Consider the following 27,389-nt stretch of genomic DNA (forward strand, 5'->3'; position numbering starts at 1 on the left):
TTTGAGATGCTGAGCTGGACAAGGAGCTCTGCCCTGGAAATGTACTGGATATTCAGCTTCATAACATTTTAAAAAGCCGTATGTATTATTTATCCCTATATATTTGTGTATGTATAAACACATACACATATTACAATGCATAACATTTGAAAGTACCTATTAACAAGTCACAGTGAAGAAACTTTGTTTCATAACACAAACCCTCCTCTACATCTTCTTTCCACAAAACTTAAATAAAAGACATTTTCCTCCACTTCTTACAGGTTTATGTATTATTAGCAGTACCAAGGAGCTAATTCTGCAGTGCGGTTCTACACAGCACTGAGGAGAACATGGTTAAATGGAAATCCACAGTTTTATTTAGTTTTACTTTTAAAGCATGCTTCCAACAAAGAAAAGGCCTCCAGGAGGATACGGATCAGTTCAGCTTAAGGAGGGCCTCATCTGGGCTCTGGAAAAAAGCACTCTGGGGCTCTAAAGCATCTCTGTAGGACAGCAAAGCAGCCAGTCACACCCACATGAGGTAAGGGTGCCTTCAGAGGTCAGAGAGCTTCTGCACTTCAGTCCTGAGATAAGAACTCCATCTGCAAGTTAAAACCATGGCTTGATGCAGGACTTGTTCTGAGGAAAAGGACTGACCTTGTGTTAATGGAGGTGAAGCCCGAGCCAGCAGTTTTCCTTACTGTCTGGAGGCACTCACCTTCCTGAAAGACTGACAACCTCATTGCACATACTGCAAAAAGACATTCAGACACAAACTTCCTTACACCTTACAGGTAGCAGAAAGAAAATAAATATTTCAGAGATTCTGTGATGCAGATAGATATGAACAATGAAAATAGAGGTAGAGAAAAGAAGAACTGGCTTTCATGGCAAGGTAAACAACTGACCCAGGAAAAACACCTGTCTGTAAGGTTCACACCCACATCTGATCACACATTAGAATTGTGGTGTTCTGGGACTAAAGTCAAACTCTAGCTGGCCTGTACTGTATTGAGCCTCTAAGCTATCTCTGCTTCTGTAATTTAAGCATATTTTGTCTTTCTACTTAACAGGCAAACCTCACCATAAAAAGAAGACAATATGCAAACTATGGGTGGAGTAGTCATGTAGCCAAATTGGTACAAATTCTTTCAATATGAGACAAAAAACATATGTGAGACCATACTGTCTGAATTGGAACCATTCTGACTTTAATATAGATGCCAAAACACTAGAAATTGAATTTTGACCATATTTGAGAATTTCCTGTTACATAACCAGAAACTTTAGCTGCGTGGGAAGCTCTGGGATGCCACATGAAGCAGCAGGCACCTCCAACACAATCCCTTGGCATTACACAAAAGAAAAGGAAAGCAAATGTCACAGTATGGTAGATTATACCTTCTTTTACCTAAGTAAAAGCAAGAATATCCTGAATTACTGAAAATCACCAAGCTTGATCTTACAAATCAGGATGTGATGTGGTAACCCTCATCTCCAGCAACCAGAAGAGATAAACAGCAAAGGAATGATTGATTCAAATGTCTGGAAAAGAAATACTGACACATTAAGAGCATGAGACAAATCCAGTCTAGTTCAGACACTACTGAAAGCTGTTGCCAGCCAAAGTCTCATCGGTTATCAGAATGCAAAGAAAGCTACGTTTAACATGTTACTGGCTTTAAAAATAAATAAATAAATAAATAATAATAATAATACTCACATGTTGCTCTTGTTTGAATCAAAAAACAGGAGAAAATCACTTGGAAGCAAAGTGCTCACAATTTCTAATATCAATTTGCATTTAGCTAAATACTCTTTGCATTCACCTGCCTTCCAAAGATAAGTCCAAAAGGCTGCTTGCTTAACCAGCTACCTGCCCTGCAAGGATTAATGAAATTATCTGTCAACAATGAGGAGGCAACAACACAAAGAGAAGTACATCTAGAAGTACATCTCAGGCTCAGTACTGAAGTGCTTGGTTTGTAAACACAGCAAAGGACATCCACATTGTGGTTAATCAGTGTCTTCCAATCGGTGTTTTCAAAATGGAACCTTCCATCACATATTCTGGTTTTACAAAGCCTGGTTTAGGGTCAAAAAAGGAATTGCAGAAATGCTTTATATAAAAGATACAACAAATTGGACCCCAGCACTGATGTCTGAAGAAAAAAAAATGCTTTATAGGATTTCACACTCAGAGGTCTCTGCATCATTGTTACTCTCTTCCCTGCATGTCAGCCAATACAGAATCTACGCCATGGAATTTTTATCTGCTTGCTATATATCCAGCTTTTTAATAGATTTTCTTATGGCAGGAAATCAACTGTTTGCTAAGAGCCAAGAATATAATATCTATCAAATTCCCCTTATGTGCTAACTGAGTCATTAATTACACTGAAGACAGCTATTACATTTGTTCAGCACCAGCTAGTTTTTAACAAACAGCCCACTCCTTTCCAGTAGCTTTGCAGCAGCCCCAATAGAGAGCTGTATCTGCTGACTTGTCATCAAACCAAAATATGTGCAAAAAAGGTGGTTTTTTTTTCCTTCAGAGACAAAAGTAATTGCCATTTCCATCTTATTTTTTTTCAGAGGTTAGAAGGGTTGTTATAATAAAGGGGCTCATTTTCCACTTTCACTGTGTGCTCATGCACGTTCTTCTTGCTGAGGTGACATTTGATTCAGTGCCTGATCCCCATAGTTGGGTAGGTGGGAGTCAGTATGGAAATAGCTGCAAACTTTTCAAGGGGAGTCAGGCAAGCAGACTCCTATACCATTATGTACACTGCAGGTTGGGTGTTTTTGTTGATTTAGATGATGTTATCAGCTCTCCAATCTGCTCCAGTATCCTAAACAGTGGACCCAACAGGGCTTTCTACATTTTGAAGACTTATAATGCAAGCACTGAAGATTTCAAAAGCTTTCCAGTACTCCCAAACCCCCTCATGGTATCTGAAACATAGTTAAAACTCCTGAAACATTAGTAAGGCTTTGCTACATCCATATCCTCAATGAATGAATCACAACACAGCTTGTTTATGGGGTGAATCAGTGAAAAGGAAGAGCCTCACGTTCAAAGTCAGAAGGCTCTCCCAAAGCAATGTGTGAGAGTAGCAACAGAAAGAATGATGCAAGTCTGGTATCCTCACCCTAAGGCCGCATCCCCAGCCACACTGGTTGCTTTTACTTCTTATAGGGTGCTGTATTTTGCTATTAAAAAAGATTTAAAAAAACATTCTTTTTCCAGATGTGTGATTTTTTTTAAAATTACCTGAATAACTACAACAACAACAACAACAAAGTGCATGAGAATTAAAATAAATAAGCTTGCATACAGTGAGGCTTAAATTCATTTGTTTGCTTACGTTTTAATGAGACACTGGAATTCCCCCTTTCTATCCCAAATTCCTGGAATACTTGGAAGAAGCAGTGTAGGCCAATTCAGACAGCTAAAGCTGGTATAAAGCCCTTGTCATAAAATACACCAGGTGTCCCTATGGAGAAAAGCAAGTGCCTTCTGGATCTCGAGATCCTCAGCATCCTGGCCAGCCACAAAGGAGGAGCAGACAGTGGTGAAGAATGCATTCCTGAGCCACTGGAAGCCCAGCCAAGACACATCAGTCCTTATTTAAATCATCCTCCCCCAAATTATTCCTAACCAAAGGATCAAAAAAAGAAAAGAAAAAAAAAAAACCAAACACAGTCAAAACAGTCAATGGATCCACTCATAAAAATAATGTTTAAATCAACCATGGTCCAAACAAAGAAGGAACCGACTGACGCAGAAAAAGCAAAGCCTGGCCAAAACCACAGCTTCAAAACTGTACTGAACTTTACTGAAGGTTCACACGGAGCTGAGTAATACCTCCCACCAGCCATAGCCTGAGTCACAAGCTTTCTGCCCAGCTAACTTTACAATAAACACTTGTCCAGCTCCCATTTTTTCAGGACAACTGGTAGTAGTGGCTATGCCAGATGCTGCTTTTAGATACCACGTGCTCTGGAGTTTCTTTACAGTGAATTGTCAGAACCCACAATGTCACTGCATGGTAAAATGCCAAGTGACCTTGCAGCGTATCTCTCTGCAAGCATCTCTTGAGGACTGCTGCATTAACATCTAGATCGTGGCCTTGTTTCTGTAGAACTGGATTTGTTGTTGAGAGTTCTGCTCTTAAACCCCAGGAATGTATTGAATTGGTCAGATTCTGCTCTGCTAAATGGATGTAAATCAGAGTAACTGATGGTGAGTTTATTCTGGACTGACTGCTATTTCTAAAAGTGCTTAAAAAAAAACAAAAACAAAAAACAAACAAAAAGCCAAAGTCTGCTGTTATTACAGTTAGCTAACTGTAATGATTATTTGTGTGGGTATTATTATTGCTGTGATTTAAAGCAGCTTTGAGTTCTCACATACTTCTGCTCCCTTCTAGACTAAAAGCTATGACAGGATTTAAGAGACCAGAAGCCCAAAAACATGATACTGAGTGAAATAAAGAACATCACTTCTTGCTACCGTCATGCTTAGAAGGAAGAGGATGAAGTGCCAAACACCAGCACACAGACCGTTAATGACAACAGCCTCTTAACAGAGAAATGATGACCACTGGTCCCCACGTTCAACTTGTTTTAAAAGGTTTTTTCTCTGCCCCTGATCAGCATCTTCCCCACCTGAGCAAACCAAGCAGGCCCACATGCTGTGCTACAGGGAACACCTCTGAGCTGGCAACAGACTCTGGGAACACCAGAAGGAAGAGACCCAGAAGGCCCATTGAGTCCAACTCAAGGCTCCATAAAGGGCTACCTAAAAATTAAACCCTACATCTGCATGCACTGTCCAAATGCTTCCTCAGCTCTGGCTGGCTTTGGATGAGATATCAAAGTGCAAACAGCATGATTGTAATTCTTCAGAAGAAAAAAAAAAATGCTGACCAGAAGCACATTTACAGAACATGCTGCTGTTTAAACTGCCATGAATATTAGCAGTCACTACTCCAGATTCTGGACTGCATTCAGTTCTTCATTTGTACAGCAACACAAAGCCTTTACCTGGATCAGAGGGGACAGAACAGAGCTATATGGCAGAGTGCACATCCTAGTCACTAGCAATACTGACTGCTAATGTCAGAATCATACTTCTCCATGTACAAAACAGCAGTACAGCAAACTGAGTCCCAAATGGAAGTGTGATGAGTGGAACTGGAATCATATTACCAAGAAATCTGTTCATAGTATAAGAGGGAAGAGCACTCAGAGGTTAGAAAAGTCCCTGTAAAATAAATGCACAAATCTCTATGACTTGAAGTAACACAGTGGATGAATACTTGCCAGTCTGCTCTGCAGAGAGGCCCAGGGAAGGCTCCCAAAAGGCAGTGCCATGCAAGCAGAGAGGCTGATATTTACTCCTTCTTCTTATTGTACCTAAGGGATATGCTTGCAGCCAAAACAGTTTCGTAACAGAACTGAATACACAAACCAGCTCAGTATCTAAGCAGCCAGAAGAGTTTAGTAAATAAATTATCTATGCTTCCCAACGACATGCAGAGTTCTCCAACTTGTAAAATGAAGTAACTCCTAAGACTGGAGCTTAAAATAAATAGAAAAACCAAACCATCAAATTCTGCACAACCTGCTTCTAAGACCAGTGCGTTCTGGATCTACCTGCGGTACAGGGGAAAGATCCAGGACACACTTCTGCTCCTGTGGGAGGATGTGGGACCCTACAACCCTGTCCAGGTACCCTCCAGCTTTGCCATGGCCATGCATAATGCCAGACTGAAAGGCAGGGATGGCAGCTGGAGGGGGAGGCACTGCAGGGGCTGGAGGGAGAAGTGTTCTGCAAGAGCACATCACTTGTTCCCTGATCTCAGGCCATAAACTGAGCCCGTGCTTAGAAGTGCTGCAGCCTCCCCGATGACTGACTGGGCAGGCTGAGCCAGTCAAGTATGCTTTTTTTGTATACTCGCCCAAAACTTGGGGATCACCTATTGAATGTTGGACTCAAAAATAGCTAGAAAATATAAAATAACGCTACTTTACAGAAAAGTGAGGAATACTGCTGCCTAACTAAATTCCTGTATGACACTGTACCCAGAACACAACGCCCACACACAAACTACATCATTTAAAAGCAACTAGGAGGCAATTCTGCCAGTATCAGTGGGGATGAGCGTGCTTACCAGTTCAGAGAAGTTCTCCCAGCATTGCTGAGGAACTGCACCGAAAGATGTGGCTTTATCACCCAGTTCATGGAATACAGTTTGTACCCCAAGTCATGCAACAGCAAAGAAAAATCTCATTAAATAAATCAACTATCTTTTGTGCAACCAACTTCACCCAGAAGTCCTACGTACAAGATGAGACTCAAACATTTAACTTGCAGACAAAATGCATTTCCATGTGTCTGCATTACTAAATCCGGCATCCTGAGAGTGTTATTTAGTCTACAAGTAATTTGTTGATAGCATAATTCTCCCCACTGAATTACATCCTTTTGGTTAATTAATCATACATTTTTTGCTCTCCTCTCAGCTGCTTCCCTTCATTTTCTCCATATCATGCCCATGAAGACATGCATCTTCAAAAGGCAATAACAGCTATCAAAGCATATTTCCTATGCTGATCTGAAGAGATACCACATCTCCAGCACAGAGAGAGCAACATTTCTGGCTTGAGACCACAACATGTTTTCTGTCCCATAACCTAATTTCATTTGCCCGCAGAAGCTCACTGAGCAGCAAGCACAACACTTCAGGGAAACACATGTCTTTTCATCCCCTCAGGATGTGCTAGCCCATAAAATCATCCCCTACACTTGTGCTGGACCCATAAAAATCACTTCAACAATGTGTTATTCTTAATTGTTTCAGGCAAGCTAGCCAGGACTGCTGGAGACTCAGCACCGATTGTCTATAAAACCAGAAGAGAGAGAGAGAATTTCCTACACTTTCCAGTAGCACCTACCATTGTGAGGAGCAGTGCTGATGGGCCATGAAGCTGTCACAGCCAGCCCTCCTTGGCTGGAGGACAGGACATGGTGTTGTAGGAGAACCATTTACCAGGGCAGACACGGAAGCTTCCCTTTCCTGGAAAGACAAGACACTATGAAACACTTCCTTTCATTTTCTGTTCTTACAATTTTACCTCCAGTACCCACATCAATGAAATCAACATGATTATGATTTCAACTTTTTCATCCGTATATTCAAGTTATTTCTCTTTGCCTTCGTACAGCACACAGGTTTTCTTTTTCTAACATCATTAGCACCAATACGTCTGCATAACAGTACTGCACCGATCCTAGCCATACATACCACAGTAAATATAAGCTGCTGATAAAATGAACTCTGCTGTTGGCTGTTGTGCAGTGACTGCAGGTGCTTTCACCCAAAGCTAAGTACAAGGGAGTGCAATGGTTTTTCCAACGTAAGAGCTATCATTAAGCCCTGAGTCCAGTACTTGGCCATGGAGATGCTTGAAGGACCTTCTCAATGTATCTAAATACCTGATGGGGCAGAGAAGGAGTAAAAACAATGCTCCTCTCAGGGGTGCCTGGTGACAGTATGGGAGGCAATGAGCACAAACTGAAACAAGGGAAGTCATCTGAAGATTAAATCACTGCCAGCAATACAATGAGAAGGGAATTTAATTTTCTCACTATGAAAAGTGTTTCCTCAGATAATATCAAAGTCCAGAATGGACTCTGGATTGCAAAAAAAAATAATCTTAGCCCTAAAAGCATAATTTGGTTAAAGAAGCATATATATGCCTTATTAAGAATTTAAGTAAGGTAAACCCTATGTGAGCTTAAAAATACTCACACCGAGAAATAGATCTGAAGGCATTCTTTGTGCAATAACCCATAACAGGAGCAAGGGAGTCGTTAAAGTCAGGCGGGTAGTGTTTCTTTAAAACATCCCTTCAAATATCCCTGTGACACACAGCCAGAGCACGACAGTCTGCAGCCGCTCAGCAAGGGCCGCAGCCGCCTGCTGCATAAAAGCCAGGGCTCACGCCTGCAGCAGACTTTCTGGAGAAGCACTGGGCTTTTGCAATGTGTTAGAGAAGCAGACAAAAATGTTACAACGTGTGACAGGGTTACTGAGGTGTGATGTCCATTAGAAGCCACTTAGCTTTATGACACAATATGATTTGGCACTAGTGCGCGAGGATATGCTGTAAAAGCCAGTATGAATTACATTATGATGTGAAGAGGGACTCAATAAATTAGGAATAGGATCTCTCTGAGAAGCCAATAAGCATCAGACGAAGCTGTGGAAAGAGTTCATTACATTAGAATATAAAAAGGTGGGCTATTACATTTTGATTTGTTAAAAAAGCCAAAAGGCATCACATGAAAAGGGCCTATCATCATGTTACAACGTGCAATAAAAACCAATATAAATTGCATTATGATTTTAATAGGGTAGTCATTGAGTTACGACACATAATTGAAGCCAGTAGGCCTTATGTAAGGCTGTGAAGCGGGGTTTGTTATCTTCATAAATACACACACAAACCCCAAGACTGCACATGACAACATGAAATGGGGCTTCTCCAGACTGACAAGAGGAGAGTTTTTCATGCTCATACTGTGTTATACAATGGAAGCCAATAGAAAAGTTAATGGTGATGTGTGGAAAGGGATGCTTCCTAACCATAAGCAATAACAAGGAAATAAAAACAGCAGCTAAATGGGACAGGATGGATGTAAGATTAGCAGCAACACAAAATCTGGCCTGGTAGTACAACGAAGAATGGGATTCACCTGGGCTGTTTGGCCATGAAATCCAGCACACAGCACAGCGTGATGCAGCTGAAGCCCCAGTGCTGTTTCATTTTCAGGAAGCTTGACCAGAAGAGCATGTGAAGATACCTGTGTGAGGACTGGGTCTATTGCCCAGAACAAAAGGAAACAAAAACAGAAACTGTGTTCATTCCTGCTGCAGGTATAAATGCTGACAGCGGCATTATCTTAAGCAATGACACTCCAAATAGACCTGATGACACAAGCATAACCAAATCATTGTTATTTGCTACCAGCAGTCAGCATTGCAAAGGTTTAACTCAACCCAGAGTTGAAAATCCTCCTTCCTGTGTACACTCACGTTCTCAATGAGAGCAGGGCACAGCTGTGGGCATCATGCAGCCCCAAGGGTGCCAGCTGCAGGGCACCTAATGCCCCTCCTGTCCCAGGCACCAGGCTGCTGAAGGTAGGGAGAAAGAGAAGTTGTGCCCAGCTTGGCTGCCCACAGAGGACAGCTTTGGTACCTGCTGCAGGGAGTGAGCAGGGAGGAGCTGGGCAATCATTTAAATCAATTAGCAAGCTACGTTTCCATTTAGACATTTAGCTATGTCAGGAGCTTTCCAAGAGTCTGTTTCTTCTCATGGACTTTTTCCCCCGGCATGTTTTTAATTACGGCCAACGCTAATTTTAACGAGTTGTCTGCCTTCAGTTCTGCGTGACTATAATGTTCTCCAGCTGATTTTAAAAACTCAGAAGGTTTTAACTTCTCGGGCTGCATTTTCAATGAAAACAGCCGCCCGCTGCACAGCTTGGCAGCTGGCCGTGCTCCCTCTGGGCTGCCCCAAGCTGGGCCCTGGGCAGACCTGCTGTGCTGCCCGTCACCGAGCTGCACCCTTCCTCTGGCTGTGCTCCCTTGGGGTCATGCAGCTTTGCTATGCTTTCAAGTAACAGGAAGAATTAAGAGACCTTCAAGCCATCAAGGAAAACTGATGATCATCTAGGTAACCTCCTACATAACAAAGCACACAAAGCATCATGTATGACTCTTGTGTCAGGACAAATCTTTTTTGTTCAGGTAAGATACGGTTAGAGGGAAAGGTTCAGTCTTGATATGAAGCAATCCAAGTTAGCATTAAAGGACTTAGCACCTTTTCAGCAAACTTCTCTTCCAAGAACAGGGATAGTGCTTGCTGTGGGACTGATTTAATCCAGAAAAGAAGATTGAAAGCTGATGCCCTGAGCTTTCTGCATGAATCAAGGTGGGCAAGGAGCTGGTAGGGCTGCTGTTCAATGCTGAGAACATCAGCACTGAGTGCATCCCTGAAACGTTCCGCACATACCTGGCTTCTGGCCCATCTTGATCTCAGGCTCTTATTACAGCTCAAGAGCGTTCAGAACTCAAATTATGTAACAATGACTCTGCTGTTATCACCAGGACAGGCTTTTCCACTTCTAAAGTATGTACAGCACGTGAAATATCCCACTGGTTTTGCCTGGTAGTACCCACAGATGCAAACCATCACTTTCTCTTACTTTCTCATTTTGATATCACACACAGATCTCCTGAAGAAGCCTGAAAGGATAAACATGTTCACCTGTCTCATGGTGAATTCAGAAAGCTCAAGCTCCTGTGTCACTGCAAAGAAACACATTCTGCTGTTCTCTGAACCCATAACACCTGCTCTGAAACTATATTTGTCTTCACTTATTTTCATAACACTTGTGCTATCCACCTGGATTCTTTTTCCACACATCACAAATTGCATTAAATACAAAACACAAGACTTTCAAACGCATTACAGCTATTTGAGAGCAAAAACAAATAGCAAACCAAGCAAAGCAGCTGGATGAGTCCTTTCAGACTTGCTCACTGCTCTAAAGTGACAGCAAACCCCTCAAACATTTTGCACAGCATTCCTAGTGTTCACAATCTGAAAGAGATCTCCTCTTCGTTAGCACACAGGTAATCAAGTCCCTCAAGTTGACTCCTAGTAACACTTCAGGTGCAGGTGTGAGCCCATCTTCAGTGGGCCACAACACCTTGGCAGAATAAGCTGCTTAGGTTTGGAAACAGAAGCCCAGGTAGAGCCCCAGTGGTAGTTCTACACAGCTGCATGGAGATTACAAAGGGAGGAAAAAGGCCTCTGCATCAAAGCCCTCTCAGTGGAAATCCCACTGGATCCAATCAGCTGAACCTGCTCCTACATAGGCAGGCAACGTACATCCACACAGCCATGCAGCAGGGCCCCATGGCACAGCCCTCATGCCATCACTGTCTAAGACATCACAAGGGGAAGCATCTAACACTGCAAATTGATGCCTGATTCATGGACTTGTCATTATTCAAAGCTATAAAATATTAGAATGCTCTAAATAAGTCAAAACATTTTTGCAGCTGCCTGCAAATGTTTCATTCCTAGATGTAAGCCTGGCCGAGAGCACAGGGATCTGTGTAAGTGCCAAATTCACAGTGAAGTAATTAGTACTTTGAAAAATATATGGACCTAATGTGGTACGCTGAGGGCTTAGCCAGTGTTTGGACACGGCCAATGCTGATAACTGGCCACAAATGCAAACGTTGCCCAGGCTGCTCTCCCCCAGACAGGTAACTTTATCCCTTATCCCAAAGGTGTGGAAGAGCAAGGATGAAGTGTTATAGAATTGGAACGACGTCCCAGGTTACAGATGTGTAAAACAGCTGGGCAAATGATGTCATTAAAAATACTTTGCCACCTCTGCTACTTGCTCTTGTTATTAAAAGCAGACATTAACTTTCTTTACCTAATCACACTGTGTAAACCTGTTGTGTCAAGTCCTCAGTGTGCTCTGTTCCTAATTAGCAGAGACAACCCACAGCTGCTTCCCATAAACTTCTCCGAGTGGCTTTGAACTTGCCATGCTGCAACGCAGATGTATTTTGCTTCTGAAATGCACATTTTTATCTGGTTAACAGAGGCTTCATCTGAAAACCCATCCATGCTCTGCTCTATTCCAAACCCAAGGCCATGGAGCATGCACGGACCATAGATCAACTTGAGATGGAAATTAAGCCATAATGCTTTTTGTCCATCTTTCCATTGCAGACAGACAGAACTTCAACTTAAACCAACCAAATACCTACCTGGCTGCTTGGAACTCAACAGGAAGGTCCAAATTCCCCTAAAAACAAATGAGAAGATCCCAGTGTCTTTTTGATCTCCAAATGCAGTTTCTACTAATAAAGAGAAAGCAGTGTGTACTTCAGAAGATAGAGTCCTTAAGAATTATTAACAGTGTTGTGGGTTCTGATGGCACCACCCTTCCAGCAGAGCAAATTTAAGCATTCCTGGGATCCTCCCAGCGAAGCTTTCACATCTGCTGCACTACTGACAGACAATGGCTTTGTATGAACTCTGTGTCCCCATGCTCTGCTCTAACTGCAGTCACCACCAGGGCACCTGCTGACTTTCACACAAGTAAAATCAGGATGGCACTGAGAATCACTCTATCCCAAAGATGCATGCATTTTCCCTTATTTTAGTTTTAATACGATAGGATCCTGACCTACCAGCATTATTGATACTGTTTGCTTGCTGTGTCTGGGTGTCCCCTCAGTGCCAGCACAGCCCAGCAGGGAGAGCTGTGTCTGCAGCCACATACTGTTTTCTTTCCAAGAGCAGCACAGCTCTCCCGAATCATACGAGGAAAAAAAAACTCTGACTGTATTAGTAAACATGGATAAAAGCAGATTATTTGATAATCCTGTTAAATTGCAATAGGTTTTAAATAACTCCAGCTGACAGCATTACAGCTGCTTTTCTCAGCTGTGCAGCTGGACATCACACCAGGCACTTCAAGGTGTCTCTTTACAATGATTGGCAATGCACCCCAAAACATGCATCCTGAAAAAGCAACTGGTCAGTCTGCAATGAAGATACCAAAGAATAGCCCAGCACACAGAGACAGAGCAAACAGGAATATTCCCTCTGCTCTAGAGAGATGTGCAAAATTCCACTTGGATTCAAGAGCTTATAGCTTCACACAGAGTCTTGTAACAGCCTAAGGTCTCATCTGCTGCCACTCTATCTCCACGTTTGCTGAAAGATAATTTAGCTCCCGCTAAGATCTAAACAAATAGTACCTTATTTCTGCATAGGAAAGCCCACCAGTTAACGATGACTGCAGTGAGAAGTACCTCATGACTAACATGGAGCTCTGACTACACCTATTAACAACATGGATTTCTGGGGGTCGTCAGGGCACAGCAAGCAACTGCTCTGCCCCTGCTTTTTGTAAGTATGCCAGCAACAGACACCTCTGCTTCAGCATTTCTGTGGCATGGACCACTGAGATGTAAATACACATGCAGCAAACACACTATGCAATTGAGGCACCCATCTTCCTAAGAACTCTCATTAAGCTGTTATTGCTCTGAAGTAAACACTCTGATGAAGCTAAATGTGCTGGCACAATCTGAGTTTCATACTCAATTACAGCTTATTCTTCATTTTCCCCTTTTCCAGCCTTAGAGGGTTTCTGCAGGTATTCATTTATATGAAGAACAAAAAGTATCAAAGCTGAGGATAATAATGTAAGAATAATTAGATAATTCATTTCTGTGGGGGGAAGGTTCACATGTGGAGTTCATTCATTCTCCTATAATGCTATTGCAAAGAGATGCTCCTCTTTCCATTGGATTCAAGCTGAAGATGGTAATATTACCAAAAGTGTGAACGGCCTTTTTGCAAGCAGACTTCCTGCAGTTTGCTATGTGTTCTGTTGTTTGGTTGGTTATTTGTAATCCTTCAGAGGGCCCAGCAAAAGGTGTAAAATGCTTCCTAATAGATCACTCCTCGAGGCAATGAAAATGCTTTCAGCACAAGAGCTGAAGGTTTTTATTATTCCTGGTAGAGTCACTATTAAAATGGAAAAAAAAGGTGATAAACTTTCTTACTATGAAAATCTTCACAGCTAGAAAACGCAGAGATCTCAGCAGAGGTCATGGCTGCCCAGAGAGAAGAAAAGCAGGGATACTTCTGGGTCCATCATAGCTGCTTGGCTACACAACCAGAACATCAGCTGAATCAGCTTAGTAAATTCATTTCATCCTGAAAATAGCTCCTCTATGGAAGAAGAGATTCCCTACCCGGTGATTTAACAGCACAGCTTCCCTCTGTTCCAGGGCCACAGGGTCTGTCCTGAAGATAACCCACAGATCTCTGCCCACACCAGCTATGACTCACTAGGAGTGCAAGGAGCAGTTCAGGGGGATAGGTTTGTTTAGATTAATGCGATGGTTGCTGGTAGTTAAAAAAGAAAAGAAACACTTTTGGTCATAAACCAATTTGACAGGAAGAAGCCATTAACATTCTTGTCTTTAAGACCACCCTAGGTCTGTAAAACTGACACAAGCAATTCGGCTAAAACTTGCTCAAAAGAACATGTGAGCCAAAATTCAAACTGCTCCACAAACACACACTCCAGCATGGCTTTGGAGGCCTTTCTTCTCAATAATCATTGACATTGGTGGTTTATAGCAATATATGTCCTGTTTGGATGCAACAGTGACCACATTTGGCAAATTACAGAAAGCATCTCTGAGAAGCAAAGTGAAGGGGGAAAACGCCCTTCATAGCTGTCCCACATTTATGGAAGCAACAGTGAATGAGTTTAGAATAGGCTAAGGTTGATGGGCAATGGAAAAGGCTGCTTGTCTTTAAGAGACACTTGGAGTGCTTTCCTTCTCTATTCACTCTTTTCAGGAATAAGACTCATGCTTGCAGCATGGGCAGCAGGCACCTTCAGCTATGGGGAGATAGGGTTGGGAGGACAGAGCCATGAACCAAGTACAGGAACCTCCCCAGTGACAGCACAGCTCAGAAGGCTGCAATACACCCATACACCAAGCAGTGAGGGAAAGTCTTCTAGCCTGGTCTGGATAACCTCTGAAACATTCGGATGCTTTTCCAAATCCCTTTGGCTTGGAAACCAGGCTGGCAAACTCCCCAGCAGTCTGATTTTTACTTTATTTATTTTTTTTCTTTTTGGCTGGTTTTCCAGTGCTTCCTGTTTTTGGCTGGGATGGAAATACCACAAGAATGGTCTTCCTTGAGTATTCCAGAACTTTCTCTTCCAGTCCCACCTCAAGCTAGGGCGTGCCGAAGCATGTGGAAAAGACAGAATAGGAAGCACTGCCTGGTGGCATGGCAGCACAGAGCTCCTTGCTGTGCAATACTGGCTGCAGGGTTCAGTCACTGTGGGAGCAGCAAGTTACCTCTCTGGCACCAAACTGCCCTTCAACCAACAGATCCATAGAGCCGTGTCACATGGCCATGCATTTTAATGTTCCCATTATCAGAGTCTCCAAATTCCTCTACAAACAACACAGCTGGGGTTGGTTTTCATCTCTGAAGGCCTTTATTCTTCCCTATTTTCTTCCCTTAGTTTAAAAGTCCCTCTATAAGGCTCAAGACACAGACAACATGTTCTGCAGGAATAAATAATAGGGAGCTCAACAGTGTTTACCCCCAATACTGACACAATTTAATGCAGTCACTGACAAATCTCTGATGGGACTGAATTGACTTTAATGAGCACACACTTCTTGATCCAGGGACCAGCTCTAGACAGCCAAGTTTCAGATGCAGCATCAAACGTCACAGACAGTGACTGAAGTACGTGCTGAGGAGCTTCGCTGAACAGGGAACGGTTATGGGATTATACATCCATTTAGAGCTGATGGATGCGCTCGAGCACTTTATCGCCCAGATAAAAAGAAATCAGATAGTTCAAATGTAATAACAGTGCTTAAGCTTCAAGTTCAGAATAATTCTCCATAATATCTGTTATTACAGAGTGAATGCAGGGTTTAATCTGTGCTCATTTTCTCTCAGCTATTTATTGCATTTGGGATTTAAAACTTTTAAAGCAGACTAACAAATTAGAGCAATTCCAGCCCAATTACCAATAAGGCTTTCAGCTTTATCTCAGGCTTTTCACCTCTGTTATCACAGAAAAACCATTCCCACTATCTAAATAAGCTCAATATTGCCAGTCATTGCAGCATAATGTAAACACACGTTTTAGCTTTCTGAATCCAGAGGAGAAAAAAAATAAAGGGGGAGGATGGGTGAGGGGAAACCACACTTACAATGTCAGGCTGAGATTCTCTAACAACACAGTTCATGCCACAGCAGAGTAGGTATGGCTGCATTCTGGTTTTGTTTTATTTCACTAGAAAGCTATGCAGATACAGAGAACAAAGCTGGATAACTGTTCAGCTCCAGGAGCAGCAGACCTGCTGATCTCAGGGCCAAAACTGCACTGAGGGATGGGACCATGTCTGGCAGCCTGCAGCTCCTGGAAGAGCAATGGGATATCAAGTGCACCTCCTCTAAAGTTACTTTAGGAGGCATCTTTTGCTGCGACTCCTCTCATGTTCATGGCACTGGTCGTGGTCAGCCCCACATATATGAGGTTTGGATTACCTCAGATATGACAACAGTGGGATGCTACACACATTCTCCATTGCCCAAGGATGGTGTGGCCTATGCAACATGCCTTAAACATAATGCAGTGAAGCTGTACTCTGCCACACTGGGAATACACCAGCTCTACAAGCCCACAGCATGTGGAGACGGGTTCCGATCAAAAGGGGGACAGATTTGCACGCTATGATACCCTCAACTCAAGCAGGGCTTGCATGAAACTAGAGCAGTTCTAACTTGCTACAGAAGCTGGACTAGTCCCAAGATCAAGCCATCAAAAATAGCTCCAAGTTGCACTTGTTTTCCCTTGCTGGTTTTGGTTCAAATACAGCTTGGGCAAACCAGAAAATCTGGATCACATGCTTCTTTCTAAGCAACATTCTTGGCATTTTCTAGGACATTTTGAGTTTCTGGCAAAGGAGGAAAAGTTGCAATTAGCACGCTAAGAAAGACATGTATGTGTTGAAGCCAAAGCATGGACCTTCATTGAGAACAGTGGCACTGGGCCATGGTAAAATGTTGATAGCACATCGTGTCTATTAATTGCCAACATTAAGCCATTGCAGCCACATTCCCTGGCCAGGTTGGGACACACCAAGCTCTTGTGGGGTAGAGGCACCTACACTGATAGGGGACAAAACAAAGCAGCACAAGGATGAGCTACTTTGACATCTGCCCTTGACTTGGAAAGTCTGTTCTGAGAAAGCTTGTTTGACTTCAAATGAGAGTATAAGGAGAAAATTACATCATTTTTTTGCCCAACCGAGATACGCAGATTGTGCTATTAAGATGAAGCACAGGTTCTTTTAACACTTGTTATCTAGCCAGTGCTGCTCTTCATTCCCATTTTCAACACGAAATCAGGTCCTTTGCAGCTGAAGAGCAGCAGGCAGAACAAAGTCCTCATGTTTACAGCTGCCCTTTGACTGCAGTCACAAGCCAGAATTAGGCAGAAAGGCAGACTGAAGAAGATACAGTGCTCTTTAAAAGCCGTTTACACAGCCAATTTTCCCCACTTGATTTATCAAACCAAGAAGTGCTACCAGGCAGCAGGTGGGGGATGAAGCTTCAGGCTGCCTGCTCCTGTGCCACAGGCTTCCCAGGAGTAGACAGTGCCAGGTCCCACAGCACGGGCACCGAATACACACTTCCAACACAGCCAGACTGTTTCCTGACATGGAGAGAAGCAGCTCGGCTTTCTCCTAGCTGAGCTTCTGTATTGCTCATCTGCAGTGCAAGGTATTTTGTAGCGTTACTCAGCTCCAGAGCCATCACAATTTATTTACTATGGGAAAAGAACTGCTGAGCAGAGAGCTCCAGTACAACCAGCTACAATGCCAGCTACGTGCCCAGTCACGGATAAGAAAATAACATAGCTGTTATTCCACCTTGATTCAAGATGCTGTTGTCAAAGACTCCAGCAACCACTATTTCTGTACCAAAATATGCTGTGCATCTGCTTTTCCCCCTGCATATTCTCTCCAAAGCTCTCAAGGTCTAGCTATAAAACAAACTTTCACTAAGTAATGAAAAATCATACAAAACATTGATCTTGAAAGATGTGTTAGTAGTGGCCATAACTTCTGTGTCATATTTAAAGTTTCCCTCCCTTTTCTCTTCCATAGTTTCCATCACACATGCAATTGCCTTCAACCAACTACAAAACAAGTACTTTACACCATTTACAAGACAAGCACCAATTACATTATAGATCCTGAGAAATTAAGAGCAGGCAATTGAGCTGTTATCTCTACATCATGTTTGTGCTTTTTATTTTTGTCAAGGCTTTTCAGCAGTAACACAGCATTTCATAAACCTCTGGCAGGCTTTGGAGAGGATCTGGGTCTCTTACATGAGATAATGTAAGCTTTCTTTCTGCTCGCTTGGAGCAGGTCGTTTTGGGAACCACCCAAACTCACTTCAAAATATTTCATCCCTGTGCCAGAAATGGCTTTTGAAGTGCCGTGCCGAAGCCACAGGCGGCTCAGTGCCAGCAGGCGCGAGAGCCGGAGCAGCAGCCCATAACAGGAAGCATGTCAGCACTATCTGTCCAACAAGAGGGTGGGGAAGAGACAAGGGAGTGGTGCAGACACTCATTGAGTGGAAAATCATCTGACATGTCCTAGGTCTAGGATCAGATCATGGATGGGTCAAATGACATCCATTCAACTCTTGAGATCAAACAAGACTTTATTCTTTCATATTTTTGGCCCCTGTATGTGAGAGCATGTTGTAATATCATGCTTTTTAAAGTGCAATATGCAGGAAATCATATTTGAAGGGTCTGGCATGTATGGTATTTTTACGAAGTTCACTTTTCCCTTTTGCTTTTCATCTGTTTCCTACTTTTTTTTTTCCACCATGCGTTTCCTTCTGATTTATTGTTTTATTATTCTATTTTTAAAATAAGAAATATTTCAACTTAAGAGTTTTTAATGTAACTCATATGAAAATTAGCGATGGACAAACCTCAAGCTTTTGAGAGGTTTGATCTGGTTAGGAGAAGCATCCAGAAGTTCAGAGGCTTATCCAAAGCTAATCTGAAAATGTCCAAACCTCTTCGGTCTAGACAGAGGCACAGCCACCCGTTGGCTCAGAACTCCCACCACTCACTGGGCTCGCTTCTCTCACTGCTTCTCCCTCACTGAACATCTAGGGCTGGTTTTTACTAAGTCCTTACTGAAGGACATACAAGACATGCAAGTGCACTGTTCTCCCCGGGCAAAAAACAGGGCACTTGGGCATCTATTCTGCAAAGCAACAAACAGATGCTTAAGTCTTATAGGAATCAGAGAAACTTAAAAAACATGCCTGAGGCCCCTGTTTAGCAGTAATGTTTTGCTGAATTTGAGCTCACACTATGATTCCAACTTGTCATGTCCCTGCCCTCCAATTGCCTTCACTGTGCTTCAAAGCTAAGATCCAATGCCTTAATGCACCTTACATAACAGCATCTATTTAAGCAAACACATAGGAAGGAATGTCTCAGTCCTGGATGTCACACACCAATTGGACTGATAAGGATAGGTAATATTTCTGTGAAAGCTTCATAAAAGCCTTAGTGTGTCAGCCTTTGTGTCATCTGCAACTTGCACTGATCACTGTTTTGAGGGGTCAGAGCCTGAACTCTACTGAAAGACCAAACACCATCATGAAATCAGGTACGCCTGATACAACCACACCAATAACATTCCTTCACTAAATTTTGGTGGTTCCCAATATTCTCTATAAAATAACCTGAAGTATCAAATGCCAACACTTCGCTCAGTATCACAACATCTCCGCCTTGTCCATCTCTGGCCAGCAGGACTACATTCAAAGCAGCACGAACCACAGCTCCACAGCAGTAGCCTGAAGTTATGTTTAGACTTGTCACAAGATTTGAAGGTCAGAGCTCAATAAACGCTGGCTCAGCACGAGTCACTCAGAGAGAACAGGGGCTCTGCTATCACCAGCACCTGCCATACATCAAAAATGAATGTGTCAAGGAAACTGAATGCAGCAGCACACAACTAAGAATTCCTTACGACTGTCAGCACTGAAAGGAAAGCAGGCTGAAGAAAAACCTCAGGTAAATCCATACAAGCAGAGAGGACAAAGGACATGTACTGATCCTGAACTGGACAAGTTAGAGAACAACAGCCTTGACAGGAGTAACTGATTATACAGGTAAACAACACAAGCCTGGAATGGTTATTTCTGCAGAAGATTCCAGGGTGTTCCTCACTAAGAAAAAGGACAACACAAAGAAAGCAGGAAGGAAATATCTTGAAAATTCTTTAAAGTGGCCTGATATCCTGGGGCAAAGAGAAGACAGAAGGATAGAAAGAGAGAACTACCAGTATATGGAGGTGCCACAGAAAAACTGGGAGGTAAAAGAGTCCCTGCTCAGATAGGAACTGCTTTGTGAGGTAGAAAAGTTGATGGTGATACCTACAGCTAATGAGGAGTGCAGCTGGGAGGACGAGGATGAGGAAGGATGCCATCTGCAGCACAGACATACACACCAGAGGCACAGCATAGCTCAGAGCTACAATTCCAAAGTGGTTATAAGGTTTTATTTAACAGATCTGTATGGGACAATTCAACTAGTTCAAGCTCTAGCAAGTTGCTAGTGATTGATATATCAAAACGTCTCAAAGATTGTAAACCATTGAGGTCTCTATTGAAGGAAAAAAAGAAAAAAGGAACATTCCATCTCAAACAGCATATAATCAATCTACAGAATTTAATCCAGCAGGCAGCCCTGTGGCCCAATTCCGTGCTGGCAGTGGAGTCTTTTTATTAGCATTAGGAACATTCCCAGTTACACATTAAAGCACTAAGACCTTTTACCACCTGGATTTGGAAGATTCTCTCCTAGATTTTATTTAGAACTTTTAGCAGAACTGGGGAGGAGGAGAAGCTGAATCTGAACTGTACACATGTTTTTCTTGAGGCTCTCACACTCTTCTCGTCGTTCATTTATCAGCAATACTGCTAAGTAGGCAGAACTGGCAGACCGGAAGGACAAGAAGCTACAAGTCTTGCCCCACTAGCTCAGAGAAATGCCACATCTTCAATCAAACTACAGCCTAACATCTCACATCCACTCACACAGGTAAAATAAAGATCATGGTACTACTTCTGAGTTCACTCACATCCACTGAAACTCATAGCAAACAGACTGGTTCAACAAATACGGAAACCTGCCTTTTTCCAAGGAAAGCAATTAGAAGAGGGAAAGGGCAGAACACTGGAAGCCTGATGGGTATTCTCCTGCTGCCACCCATAAAGCACATTTCCTCCCTACTCAGTGCCAATTCTGTTTATCAAAGCGATTTATTCAAAGAACTCAGCCTCTAAAAGGATTCTGGTTTTATTTAGGGAGCTTTACACCAGGAACCCAACATTCAAGGCTAGAAAAAGGAGATCCTCATGCAGATTTCAATGCTTTGACAGCAGGAAAAGAAATTAATGCTTGAAACAACAATTACTCCAATTTCAAATTGCATTGATTTGTTCTGCTCTTTATTTTTTTCAAAACAAACGAACAAAAATACATCTATTTCCCCTCTTCTTATAACCCATCTTTCTGGTCACGATATCTTCAAAAAACTAATCAGTATTAGTTTTCCAACACAGCTTCAGTATCAATGAGCCATGTTATGCATTCTACAACACTGTAGATTTATCCCCTTCTCCTTGGAGCTATGAACTGCTTGTATGTATCTAACTGTACACCACAGTGTTGTGAGGTTCAAGAACTACACACTTCTCCACTCTTTATCTTCAAGTGGTGTCTGATGCCATATAAAGGATAACAAACAGGGATACAGAATTCCCAGGACCGTGTTGTGATTCATCTATACTCAGACATTCTGGAAGACAAGCATCTGAGACCAGCCAGAAGTGGAGTGGAACGACTGTTCGTGGAGGGCTTTTTATTTGCAAAGAAATACTTCAAACATTTTTCATTTTTCCAAATATCAATTCAGCTTCCCACTCCTTTTTCTAAAGCTTTTCCTCTAAAGTGGATAACGTTTATGTCTGACCCTGAAATTCCACGTGAAATGAATTACACACCCAGTGATTTGAGCTTCCCAGAACAATCACTGAAAGACAGTTTGGCCTTCTTAAAAGAGGCAATTTGCAAGTCTAGATGCATCCAGGAGTGCCTTATAAGGCAGCTCACCAGACCCACTTGCCATACAGCCCAGTTAACCACGCACTATCATTCCTTAACTTCTCTCAGCTCACTATTCCGAAACATCAGTCACACCAATGAGAAGATTTCCACAGCAAATGCTGACAACTATCAGCACTTCCCTCACAGGCAGGGCAGCTGCAAGACAGTCTGGCCAGCGGACTGGAACAGCCCCAGTGGCAACACAAGCCCCAGAGCCCAGCCCTGTGAATGGGGCTGAGCCACAGTCAGAGCCAGAGACCCCCAAGCCCAATGGGAAGAACCACCAGCTCCCACAAATTCAGGCAGGAAATACACACTCCCCACATAGGAGAAAAAAAAAAGACACAGCTTCCCCTATCCTTGGCAAACTCGTCTCCTAGTTCTAGAAGTGAAACTATGAGTTCAAATGCCATGAAAAACGAGAAGAAAAAAAAAAAATCATCTGGTATTTCCCAGGCAAACCGCTGATATCACAGAATCATAGAATATCCCAAGTTGGAAGGGACCCACAGGAATCATCAAGTCCAACCTCTGACAACACACAGGACCACCCAAACACATGCAGACCTCCAGCTCCCCAAGCTCAGGGCCATGCCCGCCACCCTCTGGTGCAGACCCTTTCCATAACATCCCCCTGACCTCCCCCAACACAACCCCATGCCATTCCCTGGGCCCTGTTTCTGTCACAGACAGCAGAGCTCAGCACTGCTCTTAATCCTTCCTCAAGACCTCTCACCTCTTCTTCCCCAAACTCTGAGTAAAAGGGCACATAGAACTACAACAGGATGTAAATAGCAAGGTGTCAAAAACATCAGCTACAGAAAATGAGAACAAGCCAAAATGCAGCAGCCACAGATGCAGAAATAAAGGAAAAAAAAGCTGCTCACCTGCAGAAGTTGTTAGGTAGGCAGAGATCTCTGACAAGAAAAACCTTCACCTTCTCTGCCAACCCTTAAATGAGGTCTGGGAATGAGTGGATCCTGGCTCCGCCCCTTCCAGTCATTCAGGTTCATTGCTTGCACCTGAGCTCCCCTGGGATGGCCCCGCCTTCCCACCAGGTGCTCCATCACTGTTTCAGGACATGACTTAGCATTTTGACTATAGGACAGGACTGGTGTCCTCCATGTTCCTGCACTGGGACAATGAAAGGAGTCCAGTGAACAGCCCTGAGCTCCTAGCAGCCTCCAGGTGAGCCCTCGGGAAGAGGGTAGGACTGGGACTGCACTGAGATAACAGGAATCCAGTGGATGGCCCTGAGCTCCCTGTTGTCTCCAGGTATGTCCTGAGGAATAAGGCATGATTACAAATGGTGTCCTCTATGCTTCTGCACAGGGACAATGACAGGAGCCCAGAAGATGGCACCGAGCTCCATGCAGCTTCCAGCAGTGCCAAGAGTGTGGTCCCTTCCCAGTGCCTTTGCAGCACAATCCCTGTGCTTTAAAACAGATTGGAACCACAGAACGAGTTGTGTTTCTCAGGCCATGGACCTGGCCCTTCCACTCGCAGCTTGGTTCAGTTGGGTTTGCAGAGCACAGTCTACAAATGCAAGGATGGATATCAAAGTAAACGAAAAATGACTGCATAAAATAAAACACAAAGATGCAGCCATAGAAAATTAAAGTGTTGTTTGTTTTAAGCAAATGAAGGGGAAACATACTGAGAAACATCACTGCTGTGAATTCTGCTTTATTTGTCCTTGCTGCTCATCCATGCAACTGAAAAAGAAGATTGCAAGGGGAAGGCCTCTCTGTTGGCCTTCTGGTTTCAGGGTAACTGACATGGCTCTGATGGGCAGCATGGCAGCCTGCAGCTTCACCCACTTCATCCACTACGGCCAAAGCAGAGAGCACTGCCCAGTTTTTAATCACACCATCCATCTTCTCAGCTTCCTTTTGCTCCCCAGCATTCCTCTTCCCATGCACCACTCAAATCACTCCTCCCGTCCCCAGAGTGCATAAATTAATTTGTTTCCTTTTTCTGGCTTCTTTATTTCACAGCCTCTGGAGGGGACAGGACAGCCCCCAGCATCAGCATCCTTTGGTTCTGTTTTTTGGCTGGGTTTTTTTTTTTTTGCTATTACTCTGTCAAGCAGAAAGAACGTTAACTATTTTAGAGTGGTATGATTGGAAATCATTTCTTAAGTATGAGGACTGTTATTACATCCATTGTTGCTATATCATTTATTATTTCAACACACCTTGTAACAGAGCAAGGCTACGTATATCAAGCACTAGGGAACAATGAATTACATTAGCCCACCCAATCGATGGCTTCAGGACACTGCTCATTTAGGAGGGATAATGAAAACAGACAGAAAGCATAAATCAGGCATGTGGTAAACTAAAGGAGAATGCTTTATATCTTCTTCTAAATCTCACTGCAACAAACAGTTCCTGATTTTTGTCTGAAGTGTGAGGGAGGGAGGGAGGGTTTTTTTAAGGTTTACAATAAAACTAGTTCAACACATTCAATGTCAGTAGAGCTTTAAGTATTTTGAAGCTCACAGATACTTCCTTTAACTTTTACATTGGAAATGCTCTGGCTTATACTGTAAGTATCTCTCACCTTGTGGCTCTTCCCTCATACGGACACCATGGTGACAACTGCTACAGAAGAACCAACACCGAGCAGAACACCATAACTACATAACAACATAAGCTACATATGAAGCACCAAGTCTTTCAAGTGGTCATAGAGACATCCCAGAGCTGGGGAAGGCTTCATTCCTTTCTCTGCCAAATCCCTATCTGTATAATGAAGTACACTTTTTCAACCTGCAAAGTATTATAAGGAAGAGTCTTCGCAGGTTAGTTTTGGAATGACAGTTTACAGACAGGACAGGAATTATCACAAGGATATTGTATATGTTGTTACTTTACTTCTTATTCCGAAGAGCACCCCACATTTTTTCAACCAAGAAAACTTACAACTTGACTTTCAATAAAGAAAAAACTATCCCACAGTCTATATCTTACTGTTACATTAGATCTGACTGTCTGAAACAGATCCATGTGCCAGAAGAACATGATCCAGAAGACTACTTCAATGCAATTAGCTTTGCCAGTGAGCGCATCAGTAAAGCCTTGCAGTCTCTGCTGTCTTTCATGGGACTCAAGACAATCCAGTTCCTGGGAAACGAGATCAGACTCCTTCAACAGTAAACCCCAGAAAAGAGCTGTACCTGAGGCTATGAGGTGTTCTGAAGAGCTGAGAGCCTTAATTAAGTATCACAGGATTAGAGTTGAGGGACACATATTCAAAAGATTTCAAGGCTCTGTATACTGAGGTCTCATGAAACTATACTGGCAAACAATTCACAGCAGGAGTGGCAGATCAGAATTGCAGTTTTCATTCACATTCACAGGGTTTGCACCTTTTACTGGCCCTGTGAATTTATAAAGGCAAGTTCTTTCACATTACTGCAAAAAAATATGAACACTGACAGAAAGGACATTTGCCTAGAGAAAATCAGAGGGATCAGAGGAATTAATAACACTGGGGATATGCACAACCTTACCAGGTACAAAATACCCTCACACAATCCAGCCATTGTCTTTAAAAGCTCATTGGGTATCTGTATTGATTTATCCCAGGTGGAAAAAAAATCCACAGTAACCTACATCTGGTACAAGTGTGTTCAAACAGATACTAACAAGGAAGAGTTTTTCTTCTGACTGATGTGCACAATGAAAGTGCAATTATAAGCAGAGAAATGTGGTACATCCAAGAGAACATATGTTTGAATTGTGATGGATCGTCTGTGACACTAATCCCTGAATACAGCAATCAGACTATTGACTAATTATTGTAATATGATAGAAAATGAAGCAAGCGGAACCTATCTGGGACAGTGAAATCATAGGCTTTTTGCATAGTCTTGCAATTTGCTACCTTCTCATATTCTCTCAATCACTTGCCAAGACAAATCATTTAAAATCAACAGATCTGGAGCAGTGTAACAGAAGTTTGGTGTGTTCTTCCTAAACATAAAAGTCATCGAATCTTTTGTTTAGTTTCAAATATACTGATTCTCGAGAATGATGAAGCAGACCCTTTCCAAACTGGAACTCACTCCTGAATGTCTGAAGTTTAATCCAGCTTCCCAGAATGAGGCAGGCTATGCTCTCCATACAAAAAAGGCAGCAGCAGATGACTAAGTACAAAAAGAAAGTCTTCTGCTTATAAAATCTACATCCCAGTTTAACACATCATCCTGTACTGCTGCTACCATCCAAGGCTGAATTTAGCAGAAGCCTCACCTCTACACTTTCAGTATCAGTTGTCTAATTAACATTTCCTAGAAAACCATTTTGCTTGACCAGAGGTTTCAGCAATCAAAGCAACTCTTGCAACCTTCTATTCTAATAGACTTCTATTACCTGCAGAGTTAAGAAAAACAAAGGCAGAACATCTCTGTAACTGTGCTATTAATTCCAACTGATCAGTTCCTTGTAGTGCTGAACTGTTCAAAAGTGGTACTTAAAATATTTCATAGAGAATGAACAACCCTCACTATGCCACAAACATGGAAAGTCTGACTTCTGAATGAGCTGAGGGGAAAAGGAAATCTGCTCAGGTACATTCCCAGCACTGCCACTGATTTGCAGTACTGTCAGGCAGCTCGCAGCATGGATCCCAAAAGTACATTCGAACTCTTCTTGAAATCAGGGATAGCCTCTGATGCTCACCCAGTCTAAGAATTAGGCCATTCACCATATACAATGGAACTTCTCTCATCAGGAATAGCAAAACATATGGAGAACAAAACTCCCTCTAAGTAGTTGTCCTTGTTAATGACTATTCTTGTGGCTTCCTATCTGCAAGTAACAAATATCAAGGTCTCTACTGACATGGAAGAAAAGAGAAGACCTGAAAGAATTTTTCTGTATGCGTGTTTGTTTTCTTTTAAATGAAACAAGAATTTCAAGCAAACCAAGGGAGATGTTCCTGACCGAGCTTCATACAAACCCAACAGTAACAAGGGTAAAACAACTCCTGTGAGAACTGGGCAACTTACATCATTCTTTTCTGATGATCCTCTTCTGAAATGTGATATAGGCAGACGGTGGTGAGAAAAGATGTGAGCGATACAACATGTCAGCACAACATCAGACTACACCAAGTCATTTAATAATCAGCCAGGTCCTCCATCAGAGAAATGTGATCAAAGTTGTGAGATTCACAGTGCAAAGTATACATTTTCAAGTGTGCTGATTGATAAGTATTGTTTTTCTCCTAGTACCTTGGAAGTACAGCAATGCTTCCCATACTGCAGAAAGCAACCCTTTGTTTCTTGGTATGGAACAAGGAATTCAGATCTGATCGCTGTATTAGGCACATCCACATTTAGCACTTGCAGCTGGAAGAATCCTAAAGGAATCCCATGGATGTACTTGTAACAGTTAATTCTTCTAGATGTAGGCTCAAGTCTAAAGTCTTGCCTGGATCTGAGTGCTGCACACTCCATAACTCAAAGCACTTGTACATCCCAGGTTTGGGCTTCAGCCAGTTCCTATTGATGGGTCAC

The 27,389-nt window shown here is 42.6% G+C and overlaps 1 long non-coding RNA gene across 1 annotated transcript in view; it reads right to left on the reverse strand.

The window, feature by feature from the left end:
- The window catches only part of LOC107320432 (uncharacterized), a 181,692-nt gene that overhangs the window by 128,784 nt on the left and 25,519 nt on the right, over positions 1-27,389 (reverse strand). Inside the window, exons 3-4 of the long non-coding RNA XR_014935474.1 lie at positions 8,750-8,874; positions 6,946-7,067 (exon numbers count right to left, since the gene is read on the reverse strand). This is a non-coding gene — a long non-coding RNA (uncharacterized LOC107320432). The remainder of the gene's footprint in view (positions 1-6,945; positions 7,068-8,749; positions 8,875-27,389) is intronic.

Source organism: Coturnix japonica, chromosome 18 (genome assembly GCF_054131305.1).
Source record: "Coturnix japonica strain WE chromosome 18, WE-NBRP24, whole genome shotgun sequence".
Taxonomy (NCBI): Eukaryota; Metazoa; Chordata; class Aves; order Galliformes; family Phasianidae; genus Coturnix; species Coturnix japonica.